We start from the raw sequence: 23,585 nt of genomic DNA, 5'->3' as shown, positions 1-23,585 counted from the left end.
CATCTGCCTCATCTGAAACAAACTCCTATTTATTTCTGTGCGCTTTCTTCCAGTCACAGAGTGTGCTCTCAAACATATGTGATGCATTGACCTGAATTCAGTTTAAATCAGGTATATTAAGCCCATTTGGCTTTCTCCTTTTCCACAAGTCAATAAAATGGCAGTTTACCTGGCTGTTATTTTTCAGGTGCTCTCACCTGAGAGTGGCAAAAAGCCAGGTAGGTGTGATGAGAACTGATAGTGTATTTCTCCTGTTCCCAGGCTTCTGGGTCTTTGCCATAGGAGAGAGTGGCAGTGAGCCAGAAATGGAAGCCAGAACAGCACAAGGAGGGTGAGTCTCTGCCTTACACTACCGTGTCCCATAATTATAACTTACTCAGTGCTAGAATGCTAGTACTAAAGAAATGGGTTAGATGCATTGACAATTCTAGAATATTCTGACAGAATCACCATAGGATCAGAAGTCAAACAGAAATGCGAGAAAAGTTAAAACACCTAGAGTTTATGTTACTGCATTTTTACTATTTACTTCCAGGAAATCTCAGCATTTGACATTTTGGATTTAGCTCTCTATAAACACTTTCAAAAATAATAATGATACGTGATACGAGTCATGACTTTCCTTTTGATCCCAAGTTTGCAACATCTGTACTGACAAGGTAAATGGAAAGACTATGGGGGGGGCGAGGCTGGGCAGTTTATCATTTAGCAATGAAGACACATGGCAAGAGCTTAGTTGCAGAACTGTGCCGAGTCTGTTCCAGGGGAGGGAATAGCTCTCATGGAGGCAGCAAGGTGCAGGGCCTCCGAGAAAGGAAAAGAAATGATTTCTGAGGTCTAGGGTTTAGAGTGAAAGAGTTGTTGTAGCAATAATTAATTCTGTTATTATTACAAACACAAGCACAAATCACACACACACACACACACTGGGAATATTAGTTACATGAGTAACTGATAACCATATACGTCCTCGTTGGCATAATTTACAGAATCAGTACTAAATGGCTGATAGATTTAAAAACAAAATTTGGATTGGTGACCTATGACAACAGTACCACTGAGTGTCCAGAGACAATTTGCGTGACATTACTCTCTACCTCATCTCTTGACTTAGTTTTTTATTCTTTCCTTCTTAACTTCTGTAACCAGTATTCATTCCACCTGCGTTTGAGTACTGCCATTGATACGCTGTGGGCATAGTCTAAGCTCAGTGATAAAGCAGAGTTAAAATAATGCTAACCTTTTCTGGTAGAGTTGTATACTTGAACAAGCAATGGGCCAGGAGTCAAAGGACTTGTGCACTAGCCCAAGTTCTAGTAATCAGTATCCATGTAATTAGCCACATGTGCTAACTCCTTAGACAGCTTCTTAGGAATCTGAACCTTGGTCTTCCCTTTGTAAAATGGAGCTAAGAATTTATTTTCTGTCCACCCCCAAAAGGTGTGGGATCAAGTAAGATCATATACATGAAAGTTATTTTTACAAACTGTGAAGTGCTATAAAATATCCTCAAATTCATATTTATGGTCAGGAAGTATAGACTTGTATCTGGAATAAAACTAAAATGCTAACAGGAGGCGATTAGTTGGAAGTGTAAAAATAAAAGCTAGAAAACTATCTGCAGGAACTAAATCAAAGTTATAACATCAGCAACAGTAATGTTTAATGGGATCCTACTTACATCAGTGCTGTGTCAGATAGATGCAGGGTGGCATTTGAGTTTTGTATAATTGTCAATATATTGTCGATTTAATACCCAAAGTTTATTTGCCTAGCAAATATCACAAAAGCTAAGCTAATTTTGAGAAACCATAATGCCATGTTCCCTTGACCCCCAATCTCTGCTCCATGCTTTAAGTTTCATTTTCTGTTCATTGTGTGTTGCCCTCAAGGTTATAAGGAAAGGAATAGAATGGATGAGTCAATAATTAATATTCTTGCCAGAAAAATAAACACTGAATTGGACTGCTGTTAATAAAAGTATCACATGTGAAAACAAATGAGGTAATTTTTCTGCCCTACTTGGCATTTAAAAGCCCTCACCATTCAGGGTTCTGGGTTTTCTTTGTTAAAATACACCAAGAAATTGGAAGAAATTCAGAGAACGGCTACCAAATTTAAAAGTTTAATACAGGAAATGTCTACATTTTTGTGACTCTTCCATAAATCTAAAATTAGATCAAAATAAAAGTTGAAAAATGTCGTCCATGCATATGAAGGTATTTGTTTTTGTCTGACATATTAACTACAATTTACTTTGAATAAAATATTTGGGGTTTAAAAAAAAAAGTTTAGTAAATAAAGGGTTGAGAAGATGGGGAAATCTTAGTTTTGAGAAAAACAAATAGCACAGTAAAAGGTCAAGGGAAGATAGATGGTAAATTTAGAACCATTTTACATAGCAAGCAAAGGATAAAATATGATGCATTAAAGTTCTTGCTGGTAGGATCTATTGTTACAAAAGAAAATACACAGCGACACGTCAATTATCCAGTTTCATTTGAGTGCAAAAAAGCCCCATTTTTAAGAAGTAACTTGAGGTTCATAACTGTAATCATCCACAATGCCAACTTGCTTGACTTGCCCAAGTCACTTCCATTCTTTCTTTTTTTTCCATGAATGACAGAAATAAAGATGCAAATAACCTGGACACCATCCCTCAATGCTATTAAAATGCTGAAGTGTAAACAGTGCAAAATAAAATAGACATTACAGAATGAACAATTCGTTTTTTATTGCTAAATTATTCAAAATCTCATGGAAATGTAACCCCTACGGTATTGTAAACAGTAACACCCAAAACATGACTGCCGGGAGACTATTTAAAGATGTTTCATCGGGAATATCATGACTTCCATGTTTCTGCACAGTGGGCAACTTATTCTCATTTTGGACTCCAGGCAGGAAGTATTTATTCCTGCCAAAGAAGATGTAAAATTTCCCTCTCTCCTGTTGCCACTGAGGTTGCTACTACCACAGAGAGAACAGAGTTGCCAAAGAGAACATATATCCAAACGGATGATTGAAGCATGAGAGAAGAGAGTCAGAGTATCACATGGCTTCAGACATTCAGTGAGATTTTGGACAAAATCAGATATTCTAAAAATCCATTGGGAATGATTCAGTGCATTGTGTACTCTGATTAAATACATATGCATACAGCAAAAGATAATGATAAAAATGTAAGTAGCAGATATTCCAGTGAAGATCACGTGGGACAAGAGAAATACAAGGCACACAGAAGAATCCAGGCCAAGCCAGAGGTATTTCCTCAGCTGATGTAGGATCGCTACTAGTTCCTCACAGAGAAAACTTGATAAAATGTGGCAGATATTTTTCTCATTTTTAAAAAATGCTTCTAATATGAAAATAGAAAAAGACAATTTCCTAAATATCATAAGTAGTATTTATTAGAAACTAACAGAAAATATTAAAGGGTCATATACTAAAAGCATCCCCAATAAAGCCAGAGCAAGATAGGTAAGAATGAGGGGCACCAATAATTTGGAGAGTTTCGCCTATGCAACAAATTTCAGAAAAGAATTTGCTAATTCATTAAATTTTGGAAAAAAGATAAAATTATTATTTTTTGCAGATGATGTAAATTTATATCTAGGGAATCCAAAATAAATAACTAAACTATTATTATTTTAAAAAACTTTTTATTTTTAGAGATAGTGTCGTGTATGAGAAATTATAAAGGTTGGAACCTATCAGATTTCATGACTGATTGCATGTTGGTAGCAAGAGTAAAGGAGATATCAAAGTCTCAAGTTTTAACTAGGATCATAAACCTAGTTCTCTCTGTATCCAATACAACCCCTTTATTGCAGGCCACCAACATCTCTGGCCTGAGTTATTGTCACAACTCCATTCTTTCCCTTCCAATCAATTATCATCACAGCTATCTGAAATATAATTGACATATAATATTAGTTTCAGGTGTACAACATAATGATATGATATTTGTACATATTATGAAATGATCACCACAGAGTCTAGTTAACCATCATCATCACTCATGGTTAAATTTTAAATTTTTTTTTTCTTGTGATAAGAACTTTTAAGATCCACTTTCTTAGCAACTTTCAAATATAAAACACAGTATTGTTAACGGTTGTCACCATGCTGTGCATTATCTCTCAGGACTTTATTTCATAAATGAAAGTTTGTACCTTTTGGCCACCTTCACCCATTTTGACCACCCCTACCCTCCCTCCTCTGGCAACCACCAATCTGTTCTCTGTATCTATGAGTTCAGTTTTGTATTTTTAAATTCCATGTATAAGTGATGACACCATGTGATATGTCTGACTTATGTTACTTAGCATAACCCCCAAGGTCCATCCATGTTGTCACAAATGACAAGATTTCATTCTTTTTTATAGCTGAATAATATTCCATTGTGCGACATATACACATATATATCACATTTTCTTTATCCACTCATCCGTTAATGGGCACTTCCATGTCTTGGTTATTATAAATAACGTTGCAGAGAACATGGAGGTGCATATCTCTTTTCAAGTTAGTGTTTTCATTTCCTTCAGATAAATACCCGGAAATCGAATTGCTAGATTGTATGGTAGCTCAATTTTTTAAGGAACCTCCATACTATTTTCCATAGTGGCTGCACCAGTTTACCTTCCTACCAATAGTACATGAGGGTTACTTTTTCTCCACATTCTTGCCAACACTTGTTATTTCTAGTCTTTTTTTTTTTTTTTGGCTGCATTGGGTCCTCGCCACTGCACACGGGCCCTCTCTAGTTGCAGTGAGCGGGGGCCACTCTTCTTTTCAGTGCACAGGCGTCTCACTGCAGTGGCTTCTCTTGTTGTAGAGCACAGGCCCCAGGCACATGGCCTTCAGTAGTTGTAGCACGTGGGCTCAGTAGCTGTGGCTCGCGGGCTATAGAGCACAGGCTCAGCAGCCGTGGCACACGGGCCTAGCTGCTCCGCAGCATGTGGGATCCTCCCGGACCAGGACTCAAACCCATGTCCCCTGCATTGGCAGGTGAACTCCCAACCACTGCGCCACCAGGGAAGCCCTCTTGTCTTTTTTATAATAGCCATTCTAACAGGTGTGAGACAATATTTTACTGTGGTTTCGATTTGCATCTCCCTGAAGATTCGTGATGTTGAGCACGTTTTCGTATAGTTGTTGGCCATCTGTATGTCTTCTTTGGAAAAATGTCTATTCAGATCCTCTGCCCATGTTTTCATTAGATTGCTTGTTTGTTTGGGGTTTTGTTTCTTTGTTTTTTGCTATTATGTTATATAGGTTTTTTTAAAATATATTTTGGATCTTACCCCCTTCTCAGATATATGATTTGTAAATATGGTCTCCTTTACTGTGCTAAAATAATTTTTTTTTTTTTTTTTTTTTTGCCGTACGCGGGCCTCTCACTGCTGTGGCCTCTCCCATTGCGCAGCACAGGCTCCGGACGCGCAGGCTCAGCGGCCATGGCTCACGGGCCCAGCTGCTCCGCAGCATGTAGGATCTTCCTGGACCGGAGCACGAACCCGTGTCCCCTGCATTGGCAGGTGGACTCTTCCCCACCAGGGAAGCCCTAAAATAATTTTAAAACTAACAATTGAGTTCTATAAAGTGGCTCTATGTGAGAAAAAACAAAAATTAACAGTTTTCCTTTATGAATAAAAAATTAATTTGGAAAATAAAATGGGGGAAGACATCAAATTTATATTAGCAACAAAATTTATAAATGCCTAAGTATGGATTTAATAAGAAAGTAATAAAAATTATAAGAAGAAACCTATATAGTCTTACTAAAGAACATACAGGAACAAACATACCATTTTCCCAGATGGGAAGCCTTAACCCTATTCAGATATAAAGGATTTATATTATTAGATAAATTTAATAGTATTCCAAACATAAGTTTGACTTTTTTTCTCTTTGAAATCTGACAAGTGGATACAAAAAATAAGAAAATTTTGAAAAGAATAATGAGAAGGGATGTGGCTCACCAGCTATTAAAATGTATTTCCTTATTATTATAAAGTCTCATATGCATACAAGAATTGAGAATTAGGTTAGTGGACTAGAATAGAGTGCAGAAATAACACAAGTATATATTGGAACCTATATATGATAAATTTTGCATTTCACATCAGTGGAGAAAGGATGTTTTATTCAATTCATAGTATTAAGGCACTTAGCTGTCATATGAAAAAGAATAGTTGAATCATTATATCACACTTGTACCATAATAAATGAGAGATCATTTAAGATGTAAATGGGAAAAAACAGAATTGTAATCATCCTAGAAAAAATATAGATTTTTTTTATAATGGAAACAAGTCAAAATAAGTCAGATACCATTCTTCATCTATCAGCTTTGCAAAATTAAAAAAGTTTAAGGTTGATTTAAAGGTGGAGAAACAAAGACTCTCCTATATTGTTGATGGGAGTATAAATTGTTAAAAACGTGCATACTCTGTAACCCAGTGATCATACTTCTAAGAATCTATCCTTTAAAAATTATAGCAAGGAACCTCCATACTGTTCTCCATAGTGGCTGTGTCAATTTACATTCCCACCAACAGTGCAAGAGGGTTCCCTTTTCTCTACACCCTCTCCAGCATTTATTGTTCGTAGATTTTTTGATTATGGCCATTTTGACAGGTGTGAGGTGATACCTAATTGTAGTTTTGATCTGCATTTCTCTAATGATTAGTGATGTTGAGCATCTTTTCATGTGCTTCTTGGCCATCTGTATGTCTTCTTTGGAGAAATGTCTATTTAGGTCTTCTCCCCATTTTTTGATAGGGTTGTTTATTTTTGTGATATTGAGCTGCGTGAGCTGCCTGTAAATTTTGGAAATTAATCCCTCATCAGTTGCTACACTACCATACGTAAAACAGATAGCTAGCGGGAACCTGCTGTATAGCACAGGGAGCTCAGCTTGGTGCTCTGTGGTGACATAGATGGGTGAGATGAGGGGGGTGAGAGGATGGTCCAAGAAGGTGTGGATATATACACATATAGCTGATTCACTTCATTGTACAGCAGAGACTAACACAGCATTGTAAAGCAACTATACCCCCCCCCAAAAATATATTAATACAATTTTAAAAAAAACAGCAAGAATATCCTGTCAAAAATTTGTTTACAATAGCAAAACACTGAAAGCAACTTAATCCAACAGGGAGTAATTAAACAAATCATAATATGTCTTTAGAATGGAATACTATGCAGTCATTAAAAAGAATGAGGTGGATAACCTGGAAATACGTCCTGAATATCCTGTTAAATGCTAAGAAAAGGCTGGAGAGAATAAAAAGAAAGCCATTGAATAAAAAATCTGGAAGGATATAATCACAAAATAATTTACAGAGATTACAGTGAAATGGAATTGAAGGGGAATGGGAGTGGGTAAAGGAAAGTTTTTTAAGGATTAAAAGCTCTAAGTGACAGTAAAATTTTGTGTGTAATACAATACTATGTGTAAAGAAAGTGTAGGCTCAGTTATTCACAAAAAAAGTTTTGATTATCTTGTAAAGTCTTACAATTATCTTTCTAGGGAACCCAGATCAGGTAGATCTTTGCTAGCTATTAGAATCACTATTCTATTGTCCAAAGAAAGCAAAAACCAAAGAAGCAGAACACCTTTCAAAATTCTATCTTAATGAAACTCACTCTGTCTTTTATATTATCAGCTAAATAAATGTATCACCATAATTCTACCCTTACTGATTTTCGGTGACAAAGAATTTGATTTACTGTACTACAATCATTCTCATGCCTGTTTCCTTCCTTTGGTGATAGTCTCAAATAGATGAGGCCAAGTCATCATAACAAGAAGTGGAATCTTGAAGATGTTATCCGGATGATTCTGGGAGACCTCCTACTTATCATGTTTGGCCATTTATTCCAAATGATTGATTTGTTAATATACTATAACCATCTTCTAGTTCTTTTCAATTCTTATAGCTGTAGTCTTATCTTAAATGAAGGATGAGAATCTCCTCGTCTTTTTAGATAACCACAAGTGACATCCAGACAAAGAAATAGTGAAGAGGGTTTCCCCTTCAATCTGACTAATAAGAGGATGAGGATTTTTATGGTGTATTTGTTGAAAGGGGCATCAGGTAGGGCTCCATATAATTTCACCTGCCACTTCTACCACTATCTATCTTTGCTTCAAAATTCTATTGTGGGGTCCTCAAATCAAATATAAACATTCTCACCTCATGCTAAACATAAGAATACCACCATTTTCCATATCTATTTATTGAGTGGGAAAAAAAAAAAAAACTACTTTGGAATGGCATCCAAGAGAGAATTGATGCCAGGATGTAGGAGCCAGAGCAGACTGAGGCAACAGAATCACTGAAAGCAGTGCTCACAACAGAGGTGAGTGAGCACAAAACACAAACAATATCCCTTAAATTTTGTGTCTAGTGATAGACTAAAGTTTGGCTTTTCCATAAGGTAAGTAAATGTTAGAAGAGGCCTGGCTCGAAGGTGAAAAAAAGAAGTTTAAATGAGCTGCAACACCTGCAATTTTTGAAATTCCTTTATGAAACCACAAATGATAGGAAGCCAATAATCATGAAAATTCTGGAGGTGAAAGAATCCAAGGTAAAGAATGAATTATTTCAGAAGTTATATCAAAAGCAGTTTCTTAGCACTGTCAGTGGCTTACCAGCTTCTTGAAAGAAATGCTTGTGCTAATGAGTGCATGAGCTGCAAATCTGGCCAAATTTTCCACGTAGTTGCTTTACTTCTCTACTTTTTTCTCCTGTTATGAAGACTTGATCCCTCAAGTGACATTTACCAACATCGCCAAAACTAAATAAAAAACAAATACAAGCAAGTAATGTCAATCCTGAAGTGATGTGAACTGTGACAGGAATTTTATTTTTCATGGTGTTTCCCTAAAACAACTCCAAAGCCTCAGTTCCGTCATTGTTAGGTTTTAGAGGTTTAGTCCATTTAGAGGGAAAGCCATCCATCCTGCTGTTCCCCTGAAGGCGATGGAACACTGCAAAGCTCTATTATCTTGAAAGCACTTCTTTGGAAATTCTCAAGACCTCATTTCTCAATCCAGCAGTGTGGTTGAGCAACTGCATGTGTTCTTCGGAATCAGAATTACTGTCCACAGGGAATCTGGCTCCCCCTGTCCCTTTTAAGTCCTTTTCTGTGTACTTTGAGACAGAACATTTGGGACATGACCCATGTAAAATGTATGTATTGCAGAAAAAGCTTTTACTTATCCAAAGGCAGTTGTGGTAAAAAGAGCCAGTGTTGGTCTCCTTAAACATCTGTGTGCCATTTTCCCACCTAGATGTTGGATGTTGTCCTCTACCATCCATCGGAAATCCAGTGGTCTTTCTCTCCTTCTACCATCATTCCAAAGACTGATTTTATATTAATCGTTGACACTTGACTGTGAATGGCTTTAATCATCGTAATTGTTCTTGGGAAATTTGCACTTAAGCCTTGCTTCTAATTGTGTAAAAATTATGTAACAAGTATTTTGTTCCTCATTAAATTAAGCTTAGGCATCGTATAAAACTTCGCAATTATGAATTCTCATCATATTCCATGATCTTTTCTCTTGCGTGAAAGAGAAAATAAGCAGAAGCCTGACTGGACTATGGCAGTGACTGAGGGAGTCCTGAGCTGCTTGAAAGCAGAAGATTGTGGGTTCAGGCAGCGTGCACAGCTTCAGTGCCCTGCGTCCACCTGTTCAAGCTCCACTCTTCATGCCTCGTGCTTCCTTTCCTCTAGTGATCCGTTATCATTCTTTTTCTCAAGAACCTAATATCGCAGTGATCAAAACCCATTTACCCTGTGCTTTCTTTTCTCTTTTGTGTTTATCTAAACTCCCAGGTGCTTAGAGAGCACCATGTCCACAGGGCCTAGAAGTTCTACTTCCTTAAACCCTTCATTTTACAAATTACTCAAGCTGAAATTTCTGAGTGTGTACAAAGGTCAGGAAGATTTGAGAATGAGAAAAGTGAAATGAATAAAAGGAGGAAGATAGTAACAGTAGTGTCTTCAAACCTGAAAAGTGAAATGTACGCATGTATTTCTCCTCCTCGACTTCTTTCATACATCCTCCCAACCTTGAAGAGCAAAAGACAAGCCGGGAGGAACCAAAGCTCAAAGCAGGAAAGGGGAGAAAAATCCAATAACAGAGTCCTTACCTCTTCCACATGTGGCTTCCCAGCTGTAGCAGGCCAGAGCTGAGAGAGGTTATTTAGCTATAAATGAAGAATTCATATGAATACAATGGATTGAATCTATCACTAAAGCGAGAGGGTTTTTTTGTTTGAAAGTGATCAGAGTTCTTTTATCATCGGAAAGAATAGAAAAGTTAGGAGATAAGTCTGAGATAGCAGATGGGGTAAAAAATAGAACTATTTCACTGAGCAGTTTAAAGGGACAGTAGGAGAAAGAAATAGTGTCTTCAGCACGCACCTAAGGACGGGTGCACACCGCCATACTTTGAAGTCAGCTGTATTTAGTCTGTTTTCATTTAGGAGGAGCAATGTTTGAGGCACAATTTTCTATGCAGTACGATGACAATGGCTCTGATATTTATGTTCTTTCATTTGTCATTGGCTTTGGAGAAAGCAAGTGCCCTCCAGAGACCAATGTGTCAGGTATGCTGAATAACAAGGAGCCAAAAAGTGTTCAGTACAATAATGAGTGACACCAATAATTTATGTTAAAGCTTGATGAAAAAGCAAAATATGAAAAAACAAGATTTTTATTGTAAAAACTTTATCCCCAGTCCAGACAGAGTGGAAACAGCTTTGCGCTGATGGGAAAAAGTCCCTGGGGAGTGCTATAGGCTTAGATGAGGAGAGAGAGAGTTTTGAGGAATTTGAGAATCAGCACCTTTCCTCTTTAATGTATTACAGAAAAGCAGACTATTGGTAGAATTATTTGTGAGAATGGCCACGAGGCTGCTGTCAGAAGTACAGGGCGCTACTTGATGTCTTTCTCCAAACCAGTGGATTCTTGGGTAAAGGCTTTACCTCATAAGATAAAATTAGCACAGTTCAAACTCTGGTTCTGGTGATTTTAAAACATGCCAGCAAGTTCTTTGACAGTGTTCTCGTCAAGAGGTAAAGTCTAAATCTCCTCCCCTTGGATACACACTGACCTTGGTGACTCTTTTAAATAACAGAATCAACAGTGATGCTACATGAATTTTAAGTCTCGATCATGAAAACAGATAAAACTTCCAACTGGCTCTCTCTTGGAACATGGCCTTGGAGCTCTGGACGCTGTAAGAATTCCTACTTCTCTGAAGCCACTGTGCTGGAGAGAAACAAAGAGAGAACGCAGAGAGACAGATGCATGAGGAGACTCCGCTGCTGGAGTCTTGCCAGCCCAGGGGCAACAGGTGAATGAGCAAAGCTATCAGATGATCCTGGCCCCAGTTACTACATCATCCCTAGAAGAAGAAACCATTCTAGGATTAAAAGGTCTAAAAACAAATGACAGGACATGGAAAATTACCTATACTAATATTCTCTCATGTTTTATAAAATTGTGTGAGAATATGTGAACAAGTCAAACAGAAGTTAATTCACAGAAAACTCAAGGCATAGCCTAGTCTCATTTCTTTTTGATTAATTAAAATTTTAAATTATGAAGTAACTCCAAAGTATAGAGAGACTATATTCCTCATACAAAATATAACAGATTAGAACATTTGGCCTATTTGTTTTAGGTTTTTTTTTTAATAGAAAATTATAGACACAGTAAAAATTCTACCCCCTTCAATTCATCATCCACTATCCTGACCTTGGTGTGTATTATTCTCACGAATATTTTTTGTAATTGTATTACATATGTATATGTATATTAACAATATAAACTCTCACTTGTGTGTTTTAAATTTTACATAAGTGGTATCACACTATATCTTACTTTTAACTCATTTGTGACAAATTTACATGTTGATATAGTTTGATACATTCATTTATTTTAATCAAGAAATTGTATAAGTAGAGCGCAAAGTTTATTTATATCACTATTGGATGACAGGTTTTTCCACCTTTTCTCTTTTATAAATAATCTATTCTTGAATTGTTTATTGTGTGTGTGTGAATATTTGAGAAGATGCTTCTAGGTTACTGACAGAGATATAAAATTACTGGTTCAATGCTATGCACATCTTTCATTTTCCTAGAATTGCCAAATTGCTTTCCCAAGAATATCAGTATGTACACCCAGGAGAAATCCCTCAGAGCTCCTAGAAACTGAGGCCTTGCCAAAACTTGTGTTACCTGACAGATTATTTTTGCCCATCTGATAGGTGTGAAATATTTCACTTTGATTTAATTTGCATTTCCCTAAATATTAGTTAGCTTGAACAGCTCATCAGCTTGATGGTCACTGGCTAATAATTCCCATTTGTGTATTTTGCCTATTTGTTCCTGAATTGTTTGTGCTTTTCTTCTGTTTTATTAATTTTTAGAAGTTCTTTATAGAGCTTGGACACCAATCCTTTTTGGTTACATAGTTGCAAATATTGTCACCCTTTTGTCACTTGTATTTTCACTTTTTTAGTGAATCCAATTGATAAGTGATTTTGGTTTTTATTTTTTTCTTGAGGTATAAAGTGGCATTAAAGTGTACAAATCTTAAGTGTACAGATCTATGAATTTTTACCTGTCTGTATACTTGGGTATCCACCACACTACTGAAGGTATAGAACATTTTCAGCAGCCTGGTAGGCTTACTAGTGTCTTATCCCTGTGAATTCTTTCTGTAAACATATCATGACCGATCAGTTTTGCCTGCTGTTAAATGTCATACTAATAGAAACATACAATGTCTACTCCTGTATCTGGTTTCTTTTGCTCGGCATTTTGTTTGTGAGATTCATCCATGTTGTGAGTAGCAGTGGTTCATTCTTTACCATAATTCATTCATTCTCATGCTGGTGGCCATCTGGGTTGTTTCTAGTGATGGGAACACTGGAACTATGAATAAAAGTGCTGCGAATATTATTGAATGTGTGGATTTGCTTGATCACAGGGTAAGCATCTGTTTAGAATTGGCAGAAACTAACAAGTTTTACAAAGTAGTTACCTCAATTTACACTCCCACCAGCAGTGTATGAGTGTTCCAAATATTCCACACCAATCTCAGTAGTTGGTATGTCAGTGCTTTTAATTCTAGACACTCTAGTGGGAGAACAGAGCTGTGTCGTTGTGGTTTTTATGTTTGCATTTCCTCAATGATGTTGAACACATTTGAATATGTTTACTTGTTACTCCTTTAAAGTTTCTGTTTGTCTTGTTTACAAAAGTACCTACTCCAATAACATAAAGACATGATCTTTAAAAATGTTTAGTTTTCTATATTTAGTATATAATGTACTTGGAATGTATTTTTGTACGTGGTAACAGGTGTCTAGTTTTATATATTTACATAGGTATAGCTATGGAAATATTACAGTACCGTTTGATAGTCCATCCTTGTTCTACTGATTTGGTAATGCTTTCTTTGTCTTGCTTGCAATAGCTTTTATAATAATGTGTTGTAATTTAAACAATGTCAGAGATAGGCCAAAAAGAGAAAAGAAGAAAATGTTAGAACACATATAAACAAACCTGCACGGATCTAAGAACTCGGTGTATGACTTTTGATGACCTTTATTATTCATTTCTATTTCATTTCACTAATTTTCTAACCTTTATTATATGCTACGAGGCTGCTTTCTATTTTTATTCTTTCTCTAACTTCTTTAGTTGAATGCCTCAATCATTATTTATCACCATAACTTCTCTTCAAATGAATTTAAGTTTATACATTTCTTTTACTGCTTCAGCAGTATCTGCTAAGTTTTGTTATATAATGTGTTCATCGTTATCTAGTACTAAATACTTTCTAATTTACATTTGTATTTCTACTTTGGCCCATGAATAATTTAGAAATGTATTGTGCTAAGTTACTAATGTATAAGCAATTTTGATTATATTTTTGTATTAAGGATATTCATTTTTATTTACCTTATTATTTTTACATGTTTACCTGGTCAGGGGATATTGTCTGCATAATAATGATGTACTTGCATCTTTGAGGCTTTTTTCACAATGAGAATATAATTAATTTTGGTACATCCATGTTTTCTTGAATAGAACATATATTTTATAAACATTGGGTACTATAAAAGTCCATGGGTTAAGAAGGTTAACTGAAATGCTCAAGTCTTCTACAGTCTTATTAATATTTCATTGGCTTAATATATTATTAACTGAATGGGGTTTAAAATTCCTCATTATATTTGAAACAAAAATGGACATAAATACATGTATTTTGAGGCTATATTCTCAGCGCGTACAAGTTCAAGATTGTTATATTCTTTTAGCAAATTGTTTCTTTTACCTATCTGTTATTATTATAAACAAGTGAGGCATTTTTCTCCAAAAGTTCTGTTTGGTTCCTTTTAAAACAATATTTTTCTTATTGTTTCAATTTCTTGTTATGCCTTCAAGATTTTCTTTTCAGTCTTTTCAGATTGTTCTATTATACAAAGTTCTAGAGATTCTGCTCCTCCTGTTTGTCATCTCCTGTGTTTTGTCATCTTTGAGTGGATTTCTGTGACCTTGATTATGTAGTCTAATTCCAGTGTGATTTTGCAAAGGCTTCTGCAAGAGATTCAAGAGTGTCCCCATCCTAGGGTCAAGTTTTATGTTAATCTCTCATTTTGGTGTTTCAGGGTCAGCAATAAAGTATAAATTTGACTCTTCAACTTGTAAAATGAAGAACTAGGGATTTTGATTTCTCAGAAAAGACCACCATCGCTGTGTTTCACTTTTATTTTCACTCAGGTCTTAGAGAAAGCTCCCTTGTTGCTGGATATGGATTTTTTTTCCCCTTAGTGTATTATCTCTCTCAATAGCATAGCTCTTCAAGGATTTTGGCTTTTGTATAGATCTTGGCTTCAAAGGCCCATAAGATCCCAGGCCTCATGTCCAGCCGCCATATGAATCTTAAAATTCAGCACCTTGGTTACTACCAGAACTGAGATCTCCATAAACTGCATGGTGAATTAATGCATTTAGCGCTCCAGAGATCAGTTGCCTCTTCATTTTTGATGCACCTTGGCATTTCCCTTTCTTCTTTTGAACTCATTTGTGCAGTTACAAATTATTTTATCCATGTTTGCGAAAGGAGGAGAATCACATATTTGTTTTAATCAGAAGACCTTCTGGAAGCATCTTCCTTAATTGTTACATATGGAAATTTAAGAGGTACACCTATTAATTCCCTATTTCCACATTGAAATACAGACTATTATAACTTTGAGAAGGGATTTTACATGGAGGAAAAGAACAAGAATTGTGGAAATTATCTACAAAGTATGTTCCAAATTATGTAAAATAGAAAAGTGTTCAAAATGTGTTTTGTCCCAAAATTACATTCACATCAAGGTGGTACAAATATTGGACTCATTATTTTAATACATTTACATACATATTAATTTATGCAGATGAAACAGAAACATATAGTTACACATTATTAGTTCAGTGCCCTGCTTAATCTATTTAATTGCTTTCAAGTATATAACATATGTGTTCTGTGATTTCATTTTACCATGTTCCTAAAAATGACATTTTAAAAAAAATAAACTGAAAATACTATTGGAAATATACATGCAAAAATGAGTGAAAATCATTTTGAAAATTATTTTCCTAAAGTGTGTTATTAGGGAAGGTATGAAATCAGAATTATAAAGGAGGAGGGAACAATTTTTCTGGGGTGGTTGACTCTGTTTTGCTTCCAGGCAGACAAAGGAATGTACAGCCCAAAGGAGATCTCAAGTACTCCAAGATTTTTGATCCTTAAATCTTTTCTAATATGCTCTAACAACCTACTAAATTGTTTAAATTGCCATTCTTAGTCATTACATTTTTCAAGAAAAGCAATTTTTTTCAAATTATTGAATAGCTTGTTTCATAAAATGCTTCGAGCTTCACGTAAGGAAGATAATGTGCATCTTTTTTTCTAAATTTATTTATTTATTCATTTATTTTTGGCTGCATTGCTGTCCACGGGCTTTCTCTAGTTATGGAGAGTGGGGGCTACTCTTTGTTGGGGTGTGTGGGCTTCTCATTGCGGTGGCTTCTTTTGTTGTGGAGCACAGGCTCCAGATGTGCAGACTTCAGTAGCTGTGGCTCACTGGCTCTAGAGCGCAGGCTCAGTAGTTGTGGCGCACGGGCTCAGTTGTGCTGCGGCATGTGGGATCTTCCCAGACCAGGGCTCGAAGCCGTGTCCCCTGCATTGGCAGGTGGATTCTTACCACTGTACCACCAGGGAAGTCCCGGTAATGTGCATCTTGCTTCCTTTTTCTATTATAGGTACTTGATTTCTGCTAATCCATAGGCAAACTTCAACTCACTTCCCCTACATTATGTAACTGTCAAATTATTATATGGAGTTAAGGCACTGGGGAGAGGAACACAACAAAGCTAAATGGACTATAAAGTCCATATCCCTAACCTCATTAACATTATACTCTAACTTCAAAAGATGCTCAGCTGTAACTTCTGGAACAAGTTATAGTGCACTAAGGAAGCCTGTGTGAATTAGATCATTCTCCGCTGACCAGGGAGAGCAAGAAGGCTCAAAATTACATTTACTCCAAACAATTCTTTACACTAATGAGACACCTAGACAACTACAAGTCACAGGTCAGCACAGTGGGGGTGACATCTAGATGATGAGGCATTGCAGTGGTTAATAGTCTAGACTGCCTTAGAAGAACCATTTGACAAACATCAGCATGATCCCACATGCATTGTCAGATTGTGTCTCAAGCTCTTCTCAGATGTGTTTTCAAGATGAGATGATATTTCAAAGAAATGGCTATAAATTAGATGCTGGAAAATTAGTAATCTTTATAAGTGGAAATTTATCATTGCTATCTAATGCTTTTGTAGTAAAATTTGCCTAAAATACTTAACACATGTTACAAGTGTTCTTATTCATTTTCTCACTGCTCCTATAAATTCAATAAATAGTATGATTACTTCTCCCTCATAGAGAAAATAAGGTAAATTCATGAAATAAGCAAAGAAATTAGAACCACCCAGATTTTCCAATTATTTCAAATCAGATAATGCTCATTCTTTTTTTTTTTTTTTTTTTGCGGTACGCGGGCCTCTCACTGTTGTGGCCTCTCCCATTGCGGAGCACAGGCTCCGGACGCGCAGGCTCAGCGGCCATGGCTCACGGGCCCAGCCGCTCCACGGCATGTGGGATCTTCCAGGACTGGGGCACGAACCCGTGTCCCCTGCATCGGCAGGTGGACTCTCAACCACTGCGCCACCAGGGAAGCCCAATGCTCATTCTTATTCAGTGATTCTCAAACAATTTCCTGGCACAGTCCACATGGCTTAAATCAGCCTCTGCACCTATTTACACAGGCATATAAACACATAAAACAAACGACAACGGGGAGGGAAAAGTTACATTTCTAGAAGATATCATACACACACACACACACACACACACACACACACACACACAGAGCACTCTTCTCTCCACTAAAGATTCTAAAGATTAACTGGAACTGATAAGTGATGGGAGACCTAGTAAAGAAGTCATGAGAAAAGGAAGTACAAACTGTTAAGAAGAAGAAAAAGCTGCCGGGCAATTTTAGGAAAGTACTTAGTTCCACTAACTAAGAATTAGTGTTTCCGAATTCCACATAAAGGAATGCATATTTGTGACTCTGTATGTGTTTTTACAAGAAAGGATTAATACATTACATATTGTTTTAATTTTAACTTTAATTTATCAGTATATCATGATTATTGCCCAATGTCAAGAAACAGTCTTTCACAACTTCATTTTTAATTGTTCATTTGTATTCTATTAGATTGATATAATTAATCCATTAATCCTCCATTGCTGGATATTTCCATTTTAAAGTAGTCTATGTTCATTTGTCACTTTCTTATTTTTAGTCTTCCCAGCTTCATTCCCTCTCCCCAGTAGCATCCTAATTTCCAACTAGTAAAGTAACTGTTTTCCAGTGTTTTAAGTCTTCGGGGAGAAAAATTCTAGGAGACTTGTCTTCTATTCCAGATGCCAAAAGAGAGAAATTATCTCTCCTGGTTCAATAGCCAGGCATTGGTATGTGACCTAAATCTGGTCAGTTGGAGGTCGTCTCCTGGGACATAGAACCTGGAATTTTGAATTAAGTACAGAAAGAAAATGCTAGAGTTTGTTCATCCCAACAGTGGTAATGTCTGCTAGAGTTGTGATGGCATCTGGACCAGATCTGCTAGCTACAGGACAGTAACTGCTTCCTTCCTCTTCCTTCTTGATAACTTGATCCTCATCAAATCAGCTTCCCATTCTTCTGGAGATGCCCAAGAAGCCTCATGGGAAACAAACTTTTGTGGAAAACTGATTCTATAACATTAAGAATTTCAATATTATAAAAGTCCCTAATAAAAACCTTGTAGATATATTTTGCACTTATCCATTCTTATGACTTTGTATCTTAGAAGTGCTAAGACAAGGGGATGCAAAATTTTAAATAAGAAAATACATAGTGTCAAGCTACCTTCTAAAAATACAGCATAGAGGTTAAGAATGCTAGCCAATCTCTTATTGCAGAAACTTTTGAAACTTATCTCTAAGCCTGAGCTTATTCACTTTAGCATGAGATTCATCATAGCACTGATTAGGGCTACAGTGAGGAAAAATGAGGGAATACATACAAAATTTAGCACATAATAAATTATTGATAAATGCTAGATTTTTATTTGTAAGAATGTACAAATTACACTCTCTTTGGCAATGTCTAGGTGCACACATTCACACCTCCTCTGCTTTCATTTGGCTCTCCCTTGACACCCTTTATCCAATCCTGTTTGTCTGATCAATGAAAACTCCTGGCTGAGGCCTTTTGCATAATCTACAAAGCAATCTACAGATTCAATACAATCCCTATCAAACTACCAATGGCATTTTTCACAGAACTAAAACAAAAATTTCACAATTTGTATGGAAACACAAAAGACCCAGAATAGCCAAAGTAATCTTGAGAAAGAAAAACAGAGCTGCAGGAATCAGGCTCCCTGACTTCAGACTATACTACAAAGCTAGAGTAAGCAAGACAGTATGGTACTGGCATAAAAACAGAAATATAGATGAATGGAACAGGATAGAGAGCCCAGAGATAAACCCACGCACATATGGTCACCTTATTTATTTATTTGCAGTATGTGGGCCTCTCACTGCTGCAGCCTCTCCCATTGCGGAGCACAGGCTCCGGACGCGCAGGCCCAGTGGCCATGGCTCACGGGCCCAGCCGCTCCGCGGCATGTGGGATCCTTCTGGACTGGGGCACTAACCCGTGTCTCCTGCATCGACAGGCAGACTCTCAACCACTGCACCACCAGGGAAGCCCTGGTCACCTTAATTTTGATAAAGGAGGCAAGAACATACAATGGAGAAAAGACAGCCTCTTCAATAAGTGGTGCTGGGAAAACTGGACAGCTACATATAAAAGAATGAAATTAGAACACTCCCTAACACCACACACAAAAATAAACTCAGAATGGATTAAAGACCTAAATGTAAGGCCAGACACTATAAAACTCTTAGAGGAAATCATAGGCAGAACACTCTATGACATAAATCACAGCAAGATCCTTTTTGACCCACCTCCTGGAGAAATGGAAATAAAAATAAAAATAAACAAATGGGACCTAATAAAATTTAAAAGCTTTTGCACAGCAAAGGAAACCATAAACAAGACAAAAAGACAACCCTCAGACTGGAAGAAAATATTTGCAAATGAAGCAACTGACAAAGGATTAATCTCCAAAATTTACAAGCAGCTCATGCAGCTCAATATCAAAAAAACCAAACAACCCAATCCAAAAATGGGCAGAACACCTAAATAGACATTTCTCCAAAGAAGATATACAGATGGCCAACAAACACATGAAAGGATGCTCAACTTCACTCATCATTAGAGAAATGCAAATCAAAACTACAATGAGGTATCACCTCACACCAGTCAGAATGGCCATCATCAAAAAGTCTACAAACTATAAATGCTGGAGAAGGTGTGGAGAAAAGGAAACCCTCTTGCACTGTTGGTGGGAATGTAAATTGATACAGCCACTATGGAGAACAGTATGAATGTTCCTTAAAAAACTAAAAATAGAACTACCATATGACCCACCAACCCCAATACTGGGCATATACTCTGAGAAAACCATAATTCAAAAAAAGTCATGTACCACAATGTTCATTGCAGCTCCATTTACAATAGCCAGGACATGGAAGCAACCTACGTGTCCATCGACAGATGAATGGATAAAGAAGATGTGGCATATATATACAATGGAATATTACTCAGCCATAAACAAACAAAATTGCGTTATTTGTAGTGAGGTGGATGGACCTAGAGTCTGTCATACAGAGTGAAGTAAGTCAGAAAGAGAAAAATAAATACTGTATACTAACACATATATATGGAATCTAAAAAAAAAAAAAAGAAAGAAAATGGTTATGAAGAACCTAGGGGCAGGATGGGAATAAAGACACAGACCTACTAGAGAATGGACTTGAGGACATGGGGAGGGGGAAGGGCAAGCTGGGACGAAGTGAGAGAGTGGCATGGACATATATATACTACCAAATGTAAAATAGATAGCTAGTGGGAAGCAGCCTCGTAGCACAGGGAGATCAGCTAGGTGCTCTGTGACCACCTAGAGGGGTGGGATAGGGAGGGTGGGAGGGAGGGAGAGGCAAGAGGGAAGAGATATGGGGATATATGTATAGCTGATTCACTTTGTTATAAAACAGAAACTAACACATCATTGTAAAGCAATTATACTCCAATAAAGATGTTAAACTATTAAAATAAATAAAAATAAAAAGAGCAACTTTGTCAAACTTCCTTACCATTACTTTACAGTTTACTATATTTTGATTTCGTTACATATGTGAAGATGTGATTTTACAATCTTTTTAGTGTTGAGGGCTTCTAAAGATCTTAATCCAATGCTCATTCTAAAAAATGGTACAAGATAAACTTAAAGAAAGAAGGCAGAAGTTGGGCACTAAAAAATGAATTTTGGATACAGCATCTTAAGGAAAATAAAAAGCAGAGCCATGATGAACCATATAAGGAGTAAGGATTTCTTTAAGTGGTGTGGAAGAAGAGAGGAAATTTAAATGTAAAAATTGAAGAGAATTTAGTTAGATGTAAAATAGGGTCGATGTTAGAAAAGCCTCCAGAATCTCAACTACATTGTGTAACAGAGACACCTGCTGGTCACTATATATTTCACTGTTCAAACCTTCAAAATACCATTTGTTCTTTCACTCTGTAACTTGTTCGCCAGATCATCTCTAGACCATTAAAATTTCACAGCATGAACACGGTGAGAGATTCATATTAAAAAGATAATAATTAAATAAATGGAGTGCATTTTTCCTCGAATCTGGGAACAAAATCTGGGCTAGCAAGACACCTTTAAGTACATTAAGCCTGCTTTGTGTAATGTATAATAATATCCTACTAAAAGTTATAGTATACCATACAACTCGAGTAAAATAACTAGTTTTCTTTTTTGAAAGTACATAATAATAGTATGGTTAATGAAAAAGATAAAAAAGTATAAAACAAATATATCGAAGACATTAAATTAGGATTCTGTCTTAGAAAATGAATGTAAGCCATGATTATGTAAAAATATTAAAAGTTTATCTTATAGTATTATAAGGCAGTAAAAGAAACTGATTTATTTTCTCCCACTGCTATAAAATTCTCAAGATAGATGTATCAACTACAGAAGTATCTAAAAGTCATCAGACATAAGCATTAATCAGCTGATTGTGACTGATAAATTGGGACTCCTGTCCCAAGAGCACTTTGACTCAGTGGAAATATAGCCCTTTTTCTTAAATAGTTTAGGTTAATTAAGATACTATAAATATACCTTTGGGTAACAAAATATAATTTGCATATTCTTTAGCACCCTCAAATTTCATGCTTTGAACCCTGAGATTTAAAAAATATTTCAAAAACCAAGAATTGTAAGCAGAATCTTAATTTGCTTGTACCATAAATTAACTCAGTATGTTAGATATTATCCATGGCTAAAGTCACAATGTGGGCAAATATAAAAATGCTGATTATAATCAAATAGTTCATCAGTTAACATGTATCAAGCCTCTGTGTTCAATACTATACTTAGGATTGTAAGAGATGCAGGACTATAAGACAATCTATTTTCAAGGACCCCATATTCTGATTGGATAGACCACTTTATTTCACATGAAATAGTATTGTCAACAAAAGTCAGCATTAAATTATGAGCTAAATTAAGTCATGTAAAAGTTCCTGCACAAGTTTGGGGATTGTTAGAGACTAGTTTGGGAAATGCTCATAATGGAAAAGCAATGAAAGGGCATGTGAATACTGGTCTGGATCTGAGAAGGCAGAAGTCTTAGTGAACGTTGCATCAGGCAAAGAGAACATGAGCAATGGGGAGGGAGCAAAGCCTGGTCAGAATCTGTTTGTGGGCAGGGAGTAGGTCACCCTAAAGCAGAGAGTAGGGTAAGGGAATAGCAAGAAATACTTGGCTTGAAAGTGAGTGGCCCGTATAGGGAGATTCAAGCTTTCAAGCTTGGCGGAAAGTTTAGATTTGGTGAATCAGGACGTAAGAAAGATGAGTTTTGATAAATTCAAAGAGAGTGACTTGATAAATTCACTGTTTAGGGAAGATTAGTTGGGCAGCAACCTTCACCATAAGTGGTCTAAAATAGATTGGCTCTGCTTGAGTTACTTTGCTAATAATATTTGGATTCGAACTTCAACTACAGGGAAAGCAGTTCATATATAACTTCATACATTCTATATGGTGCTTAAATTATTTACTTGATGTCTATGCCAATAATAAATGAGGAAGACAGTTGAGCAATAAATGTGATTCATATTGATGACCAACCTAGTAAATGAGATCCCCATGCTCACCCTCTTCTACCTCCTTTGCTCCACTCCTTGATTAAAGGACAAATATTGCTTAAGAGGAAAGAATAATTATCATTCTCCTCTTATTATCTAATCCTCATTAGGAAAATGTAGATTTGTCCAAGACAAGTAAGTACATAATAATTATAATAGGGAATACAGTATATGCTATTACTGAATGCCTATTATATGTCAAGTATAATATACATATTATTTCACTTCATTTTCACCACAGCCCTGCAAAGAAGGAACTGTGATCATTTTTCCAGCTGGGTTGTCTGAGGCTAACAGGGTCTAGAACTTCCCTCGGATTGTGTATTGGGATGTGAAGTCAGGTCTGTCTGGCTTCAAAGCTTGTGCTCTCAGCATGCTTCTACCCAGTCTCTCTGGTGAGGATACTGCTTGAAACATTGAAATGACTCCTTTCCCACTTCATCCCCATAGAACTAAATGTCAAAGTTAAAGGTCACTTCAAACTACATCCAAATTATAGCATGCCAAAATGTTAGTGAACTGCTACTGCCATGATCGTGGAAAGCATGAGTATTGATAGCAAGGTCTGGCTAAGAACTCAAGTGGCAGA

Source organism: Orcinus orca, chromosome 5 (assembly GCF_937001465.1).
Source record: "Orcinus orca chromosome 5, mOrcOrc1.1, whole genome shotgun sequence".
Taxonomy (NCBI): Eukaryota; Metazoa; Chordata; class Mammalia; order Artiodactyla; family Delphinidae; genus Orcinus; species Orcinus orca.
This window is presented reverse-complemented; position numbering follows the sequence as displayed.